A 9,015-nucleotide genomic window follows, 5' to 3' on the forward strand; every position below is an offset into this window, starting at 1 on the left:
GTGTCCTACAATAGATGATTGGATAAAGAAGCTGTGGTACATATATACAGTGGAATATTACTCAGCCATAAGAAGAGATGAAAAACTGCCATTTGCGACAGCATGGATAGACCTCAAGATAATCATGCTAAGAGAAATAAGGCAGACTGAAAAAGTTGAAAACCACATGATATCACTTATATGTAGGATATAAACCTAAAAGCAAAAAATGAACAGGACAAACAAACAGAGACTTGTGGACATAGACTAGTGGTTACCAGAGGGTGGGGGTGAGGGTGGATTTGATTGAGTCAATTTGACTCAATTCGACTCAATCAAATTTCAGATGAGGTAAAGGGGTCAAATATAGGGGGATATGGGTAGAGTGAAGTGGGTAAAGGAGATGAAATATATGGTAGCTGAAAGAAACTGGACTTTAGGTGGTAAACACACAATAGAATATACAAATGTCAAATTATAATGTACATCTGAAAATTATATAGTTATATTAACCAATGTTACCCCAATAAACTTAATAAAAATTAAAAAAAATACTTAGTCTCTAAGTAGAGAGACAGTACAGTCGTACTTCTGTCTAACATGATACAAGTTTCCCTGCTTACAACTGATTAATGTAACTTTTCCAAAAGAAGATATAAAGTCCTTAAGTCTTATTTATTTGGCTGCACTCTGATTCACTTCCTGTTAATACCCTGTATCTTAAGTATGGAGAGATAAAGTTAACTTTAATTAACATATATTAGTTACCAGGTAAGTGTATGAGAGATGGTAAAATCAAAGATATTTGGTCAACGTGTATGTAAACATATTCACATCAAAATAAGAAGGTAATACTCATAATTATTACAGTCCTTATTTCTGCAAATGGTCATGTGGTCATTTCTTCCATTACTCATTTCATATTCATTTTGTCCTCAGCAATCATCTTCCCTGGAGATGATAATTTTCCTGATGGGGTGACCCAAAGTTTCATTCCTGTTGTTCACTACCTTTAGCAGTCCTGAATGAATTAAGTTTTTGCAGTTTCCATTGACTTTAATCACTGGACGTAGGAATATTAAGAGGTGCTTATACAATCTACTGCACTCCAAACATATTCCTCCTTACTCCCATTATGATTGAGGGGTTTTGACTCAATCAAATCCCAGGCTTGACCAAGTTTACAGACCCAAAACCTCATGAATGAAGGAGAAGCCTCTTGAGGAAAAAATGTGGCAGAGCAAAAATTTATACTGCCTATTTTTCTCCTAGCCATACCCAAGGGGATTTGCACCCATTTTTTAGAATGCTGGTGCATTGCGGAAAGAGAAATAAATGATTAGTTTCCCAATAATCACTGGACCCAAGCTTTCCGCAGGCACTAATGTCCTAGAGAAGCAAATGCCATTCTGGTCCTTTGAAGAAACATTCGACTTGCTGTTGGGCCTTAGTAGACACTGAATGCTTGACCATGGGACACCAAGTTCCCTTGCCACCCGAACTTCCCAGTATGACTAGGGAATTGTCTGATCTACCAAGTATGCATAGAAGCACCTCATTATCAGATAGAATGTATGTACGAGATTGGACCAAAGAAGGTGCTGAAACCAAAAGTAAGTTCTGCAAAGATGTGGCCAAAATGTCCATGGATTCTACTTTTGCTACATAACCTTCTTCATCTATCCTTGGCAGTATTTTAAGATGGTGGTCCTCCTATGATCTTCTTCATCACTTGATTACATTACATAACACAACAAAAATGATTTTACAGATGTAATTACGGTTACTAATCAGTTGACTCTAATACAGTGGGATTATTTGGGTGGGCTTAACCTACTTTCATAAGCCCTTCAAAAGCAGAGCATCTCTCTAGTTGGTAACACAAGAGGACAAGGGAATGTGAAACATAAGAACTGATGTGCTGTTGCTAGCCTGAAGATGAAAAGGGCTATAATAAAAGGACCTAATAGCAGCCTCTATGAGTTGACAGTGACCTCCATCCAACAGCCAACAAAAAATCAAGGACTTTAGTCCCACATGGCAAGGAACTGAATTTTGCCAACATTTTGAATGAATTTTAAAGCAAATTCCACCCACGATCTTCCAGGTAAGAATGTAGCTTGACCAAAACCTTGATTTCAGCCTTTTAAGACTTGAAGCAGGAAACTCAGTCAAGCATGTCCAGAGCTGCAAAATTGTGAGACAATAAATAACATAGATGTGGTGTTTTAAGCCATTAAGTTTGAGTTAATTTATATGCAACAATAAAAACTAATATACTCTCTGATTCTACAACCATATCTTATGCTGAGTTCACTATAACCAGTTGACTGAAGAACCAAGTTCTGGTCATAGATGGTTGTGTACAATATATAGGCACCGCATATTAGTTTTTTTTTTCCAGAAGAAAAAGAGACTGTAAATAATACAAGAACACTGACAAATGTCAAAATAAACATTTTCAAAACTCTGGAATTAACCAAAGTGTTGCAAAAAATCTGAACAGTGTTTATTCAGAAAAATGGCTAAGCCACAATAATAACAGGAAGCTTTGTGGTGTTTTAAATTGCTCTCTTCTCACACTTCTCTCTTCTGCTCCATGGTAGCCTTGAAAATCAAGACTCACAACTATGGGTGCTCTGAAAAGCAGCAACCTATCAGCCGCTGAAGGGGGTGAATGAAATAAGTTTGGAGCTTTCCCAAAAGCTGCATGCTGAGAAAATTGTTACTATTTAACATGCCTGGCAACTCCCTGAAAAGCACCATTCTCAGGGCTTGTCCATAATTCAACAGTCCCAGAGCCTGCTCTGTGTGAACAGCCTATTTACTATCTTAAGGTGCAAGGCAGGAATTCCTGCAGTGCAGTGCTAAACAAAAGTGATGAAAGTGAGAATCTTACATTGTTTTGATTTTGTGAGTAATGGTTTCAATTTTTCACTACTAGGAATAATGTGTGTCTTGCAGATTTTCGGTAAGAAATGCTTTTAATTCCTAACAAATGTTTTTAATTTTTCATCATGAACATTTGTTGCATTTTATCACACGACTTTTCTGTATTAATTATTATGATCATATAATCTTCCTCCTTTCCTGTAAACATAGTGTGCCAAATTTGATTTATACCCTCTCAGCTCTAAAATCTCTCTTCTAGCCTGTTCTGTGAAAATGGTTATGGTTCCTTTATTTTTTTCTTGTGGAAGTTGACATAAAAGATAGCCTGCAGAGGGCGCCAGAGACATTAGGAAAGTTCGCTTCCTGGTTCTGGTTTGCTGCCTTCTGCAGTACCAGGCTCTGCGGCTCTCATGGCTTCTCCAGGATCCCGCTGGTGCAGGTCAGTATGGTCAGTAGCACACCATGGCCATCGGCTTCCCTGGAACCCCTCTTAGGCAATGATACATCAGATTGCTTCTGAAGAGACACTTCCTTATGCGTATGATTCACAGACGCTCTAGGGGGAGTACTTCCAGCAACTCCAAAAGGGTACATAACTAGAGAGGAACCTGTGAAACATCACGACTTTACTGCCGTTTTCTGAGTTGCTTCCAGGCTCTTCCAACAAGTTTAGGATTTTAATACTTGAAGTGTGGATTTTTTGCCCTGGGTGCTATATTTCTGTCCCAGAGGATGTTTCTCCCTTGTGTGTTCTCAGTCTGAGGTATGGTTCTATTTCTGGATGATCTACCTTAGCTCTGTGGAAACACTTCATATGGTACTCTATCTCAGCCATGTTGGGGAGAGGGATGTCCTTGTTGCTCTATCTTAGTTCTGTGAGGAATTTGTCTCTCACGCTGGTGAGGGGAGTCTTCTTGTCTCAGCATCAGCGATGAGAGTGTTTCTTGGCTCTCTATCCATGCCCTGTGAAGGGAACTTTTCTTTGGGTGCTCTATTTCTGCCTTGAGGTTGTCTCTCTTCCCTGGGTTTATTACCTCAGCCCTTTGGTTTCTCCTCCTTGAAGGCTCCATCTCTGCCTGTGAGAGACTCTCCTTGATGCGTAGCTTAGCACTAGGGGACACTTTTCCCTGGGCACTCTGTCTCAGCTATGATGGGGGTAGGTTTTCCTTGTGTTCTGCTAATCCCTAGTAGGGACTTTTAGTGGGTGAGCTATCCCAGTCCTGAGGAGACTTATCGTTTGGTGTTCTGTCACAGTCCTGTGGGGGTGCTCTTCCTTGGATTCTCTAAGACTAAGGTAGAACTCTCTCTTGGGAGTTCTGTCTCAGCCATGGGTGCGGTAGAACTTTACCTTGGGTTCTTTCTCAGCCCTGAGAGTTTGGACTCTTTTTCAGTGTTTCCTCTGAGATCTGGGGTGGCTGAGGCTATTTCTTGGAAGGTCAATCTCTGCACAGGATGAGATTTCTTGGAGGCTCTTTCACAGCCCTAGTGAGGATGTTTCTTTGGGCACTTGATTTCACTTATGTAAGGGTGGCTACTCTTCCTTGGGTCCTCTATCTCTACTATGGCTGGGAACTCTTATTTGGGGCTCTGTCTCTGCCTTAGGGGGTGGATTCTCCCCAGATGCTCCGTCTCAGCCCTAGAGTGGAGTATTTTCCTTGATTTCTATGTCTCAGCCTTGAGGGAGTTCTTCCTAACCTTTCAACTATGGCCTTGGGCATTTATCTGGGAATCTGAGTCCAGAAATGTATGAGAGTTCTAGTTGTACCACATATCCACGAACACTTGCTATGTAGTCAGTCTGTAATTTCAGCCACTCTGGTGAGTGTGCAGTCATCTCTCATATGCCTAAACTTGCATTTTCTGCTGATTAATTCAGTTGATTTACCATTCACATATCTTTTATGAAATGATTTTTCAGATCTTTTACTCATATTTTATTGATATATTTTATTTTAAAAATTGTTTTGTGGTTTTACACATATTCTGGATTCCATTCATTTTGATGCTTATATCTAAATATATAATTTTGAGTATCTTCTATAGATCTGTTTTGCTTAATGCAGTAGTGTTTTTTGATGAATGAAAAAACTTAATTTAATTAAGTCTAAATTTACTCTTTATGGTTAGTGCTTTTTCTCTTTTAAGAATCTTCGCCTACCCTAAAGCCATGAAGATAATATCTTAAGTTTTCTTCTAGATCTCCTATTTATCTCAAATAAATTTTTTATAGAATGGGTTGAGGTAAGAGTTAAGGTTTATTCTCCCCTACCCCCTAGTTATCCAGTTGACTAATTAAAAGGACTATCATTTCCACAATGATTTGTAGGCCCTGTTGGCATAAATCTAGCAATTGTACATTTCCAGATTGGTTTCTAGGCTTTCTGTTCTCTTCTATTTGTGTATTTGTCTACCTTTGCTCCAATACCACATATTTTTCACAGTAAATCTCATATTTGATTGTGTGTGTCAACCAACATTTTTTTTTCCCCCTTAGAATTTGTCTTGGCTATTCTAAGCCTTTTGATATCCAAATACTTTTTTATTATCAGCTTGAAATTTTACCCAGAATTAAAATGGTGGAATTTAAATATGATTGCTATAATCATTCTGAGGAGAAATGACAGTAATGACTTAGTAACAAGATTTCCAATCTATGCAAAAAGTATTTCTCTCCAGTTACTGAGGCTTTTAATTTCTCTCAGTGCTGGTTTATAGTTTTACATGTAGTGCTCTAGCACATCTTTCATTAGATTTATTCCTCAGTATTCCATATTTTTGATACGATTTTCAATTTCATTGAAAATATCTTTTTTCTAATTATTTTTGTTATTATAAAGAAATGCAATTGATTTATTTTATTATTGCCCCCATACCAAGTAACTTTGCTACATTCATTTATTAATCATTTTATATCCTTTTGTATATTCTATGTACAGAAAAATGTCATCTATGAATAATGACAATTTTACTTTTTCCTTTTCAAACTTTATACCTATTTTATTTTCCTGATAGCACCTCTATACCGCCATACATTGTTGATACATGGTGGCCATCCTTGTCTTGTTTACAAACATGGGGAGAAAATGTTTGATATTATCATTATTAATTATGATGTTTGCTATAGGAATTTTTTGGGTAGACACTCTCTATTAGGTTACGAAAACTGTCTTCTATACTAAGTGGCTGATAACTTTTAATCATGAGTAGATGTTGAACTTAGACCCATCTGTAAAAATTATTATAAATTTTTTCTTGTTTTTTTCAAATGTGGTTAACATTGACTGATTTTTGCATTTAAACAAATCTCGCCTTCTTGAAGTATACTATCTCTGTTCAGGATTTTTGTGTTTATTTTCAGGAGAGAGATCTTGGCTTATAGTTTTCCTATCTTCTCTTCTTGTTAGATGTTGGTTTAGATTATATCAGATTTATATTGGCCTTACAAAATGAATTGGGAACTAATCCTCTGTTTTCTATTTTCAAAAAGAGTTTGCGTTATTTCTCCTTAAATGTTTGGTGGATCCACCAGGGAAGCCTTCTGGATAGGACGGTTACTAATTTTTTGTTAGTTGTTTTACCAGATACAGAAATACACAAATTTTCTGTTTCTTCTGTGATAAATTTTGGTAAGCTTTATTTTTCTATAAGCGTGTCTGTTTCATTTCAATTTTCTTATCTAAGATAAAGTCTTTCATAATAGTCCCTCCATTTTTTTAAACCTCTTTTGGATCTGTGGTTATGCCTCCTTTTTATTCTTGATGGTTGTGTGTGTGTGTGTGTGTGGGGGGGTAAATTTTATCTTGAGCAATCGCACCTGAGGTTTGTCTGTGTTGTTTTTAGTGTTTTCATATGACCTACTTCTGCTTTTGTTGACCATCTGTATTGTCGTCTTCTTTTTCCATTATTAGTTTTACTTTAAAATAAAGCTCCTTCTTTCTACTTTCTTTGTATTTGTTGTACTCTTCTTCTTAAGCTGACACAGATCATTAATTTTCAGACTTTTTTCTTGCCTAATATAAGCATGCAAAGCTATACCTCTCTCTCTATGTTCCACTTGAACTGCTTAGAGAACATTGCTGACATGAAATTAACATTACATTTTTTTCAGAATGTGACCATGTATGCTTGAGAGGAATTTTTATTCTGATTGTTGGATACAGGTTTCGATTTATGGCCATAAATCAAACATTAATTGTATTTTTCAATCTATAAATTTACTATTTTTGACCTGGCCTAAACAAATCAGTGCATTCTAATGCTCCTTTTACCACAATAATTGGTTCAAGTATGAGAATATGAACTAAAGAGTACAATCACAGTAAATCTTAAGACCTCTGGGAATGCTAGGACAAAGACATAACTACTTTTTCCTTCTCAGGAGCTTTGATAGCCATCATGGAATCATGAGGAGGAGCCAGAACTGGAATGAAAATGGCATCAAAGAAAGCAGAAGAGAATAATGGAATGAGATTAGACTCTTGGTGATATTATTTTTCCAGTGCATTAAGCCTCACCTAAAATTAGTTTTCAGTTGGATGTTGACTTCTTGTATCATTTAGCCAAAATGAGTGGCGTTTTCTGCTCCTGCAATTGAAAGCACCCTGTGCAAAACAGTGTTCATTGTGGAAAGTTAAAAGGAATAATAAGATACATTTAAAATCACCAGTCATTCTACTACTCAGCAACAACCATTTTTATCATGGTTTAGTACCATGATACTAAACCACATTTAGTATCATGAAAGCCTGGAGACATTTTTTTAAATATGTTTATCATAGTATGAAGAAATTCTGTGAACCAAAATTTCCCTGTGGTGTTGAAACTCCACTTTTTATTAATTCAGAGACTGGAGTGCAGCTAGCTCTCTGTGGGAGAAGACTTCTCTTTTGCATTCACATAGGCAGATCCAATGTGAGGTCCCAGGGGGGAGCATTAAGAAACCAAAGGAGTGATGGGTTCCTCTGTTGGTGCTGGAGTCATGTTTGAGTATGGTTAAGCACCCTGTGCTGCTCAATCTAAAAATGGTAACTTTTATCCAAGCCCTGATCGTCAATATTTTGGGTTCAAAATGCCATTTGACTAGTTTCCTAATTCTCAGAAGGATGGATTCACACTCAGAAACCTCACAAGAGATTAATAAACAAAATATCAATTGAGGGTTGAGAAATGTAGTACTAGGTAGACTGAAATGTCTTTTCACTTTTCATTCCTGTTTTCCTAGGTTCTTTTATTTTTATTTTATTATTAGTTTCAAGTATACAGTACATTGGTTAGACAATTATATAATTTATAAAATAATCCCTCTAATCGCTCTTTCTCTTCTGGTTCTCCATTTAGTAATTACATTAATAACGCATTCCCTATGTCATGCTCCCCATCCCTGTGACCGTCTATCAACTATTAATTTGTACTTCTTTAACCTTTCACCCCATTTTACCAGCCCCCCAACTCCCCTCCCCTTTGACTGTCACCAAGATTGTCCTCTATATTTGTGAGTCTGTTTTTGATTAGTTTGTTCTTTTTGTTCCTTAGATTCTGCATATAACTGAATAGTATGGTATTTATCTTTCTCTGTGTGACTTATTTCATTCAGCATAATAACCTCTAGTTCATCCATATTGTTGCAAATGGTAGGGTTTCACTTTTTTTGAGGATTTAGAAAAGATGTATTTATTATTCCTGTTTTGTCTTCCTTTTCTTTTTAAATTAAGTTTATTGAGGTAACATTGGTTAATATAATTATATAATTTTCAGGTGTACATTATAATTTGACATCTGTATATTCTATTGTGTGTTTACCACTCAAAGTCCAGTTTCCTTCAGCTACCATATATTTGATCCCCTTTACTCACTTCACCCTCCCAAACCCCCTAATTTGACCCAATTTACCTATCTACCTACCCCTTCCTCCACCACCTCCTACCCTCTGATAACCACTAGTCTATGTCCACAAGTTTCTGTTTGTTTGTCCTGTTCATTTTTTGCTTTTAGGTTTATATCCTACATATAAGTGATATCATGTGGTTTTCAACTTTTTCAGTCTGCCTTATTTCTCTTAGCATGATTATCTTGAGGTCTATCCATGCTGTCGCAAATGGCAGTTTTTCATCTCTTCTTATGGCTGAGTAATATTCCACTGTATAT

General features: G+C 36.7%; 1 protein-coding gene across 1 annotated transcript in view; it reads left to right on the forward strand.

Moving 5' to 3' along the window:
- Nucleotides 1-3,266: 3,266 nt before the first annotated feature.
- Nucleotides 3,267-9,015, forward strand: part of LOC112484131 (integrator complex subunit 6-like) — a 12,777-nt gene continuing 7,028 nt past the window's right edge. The window contains exon 1 of the mRNA XM_025050515.1: nt 3,267-3,310. The gene's annotated coding sequence lies outside the window, so the exon portion shown is untranslated. The remainder of the gene's footprint in view (nt 3,311-9,015) is intronic.

This window comes from Pteropus alecto, unplaced genomic scaffold, assembly GCF_000325575.1.
Source record: "Pteropus alecto unplaced genomic scaffold, ASM32557v1 scaffold577, whole genome shotgun sequence".
Lineage (NCBI taxonomy): Eukaryota > Metazoa > Chordata > Mammalia > Chiroptera > Pteropodidae > Pteropus > Pteropus alecto.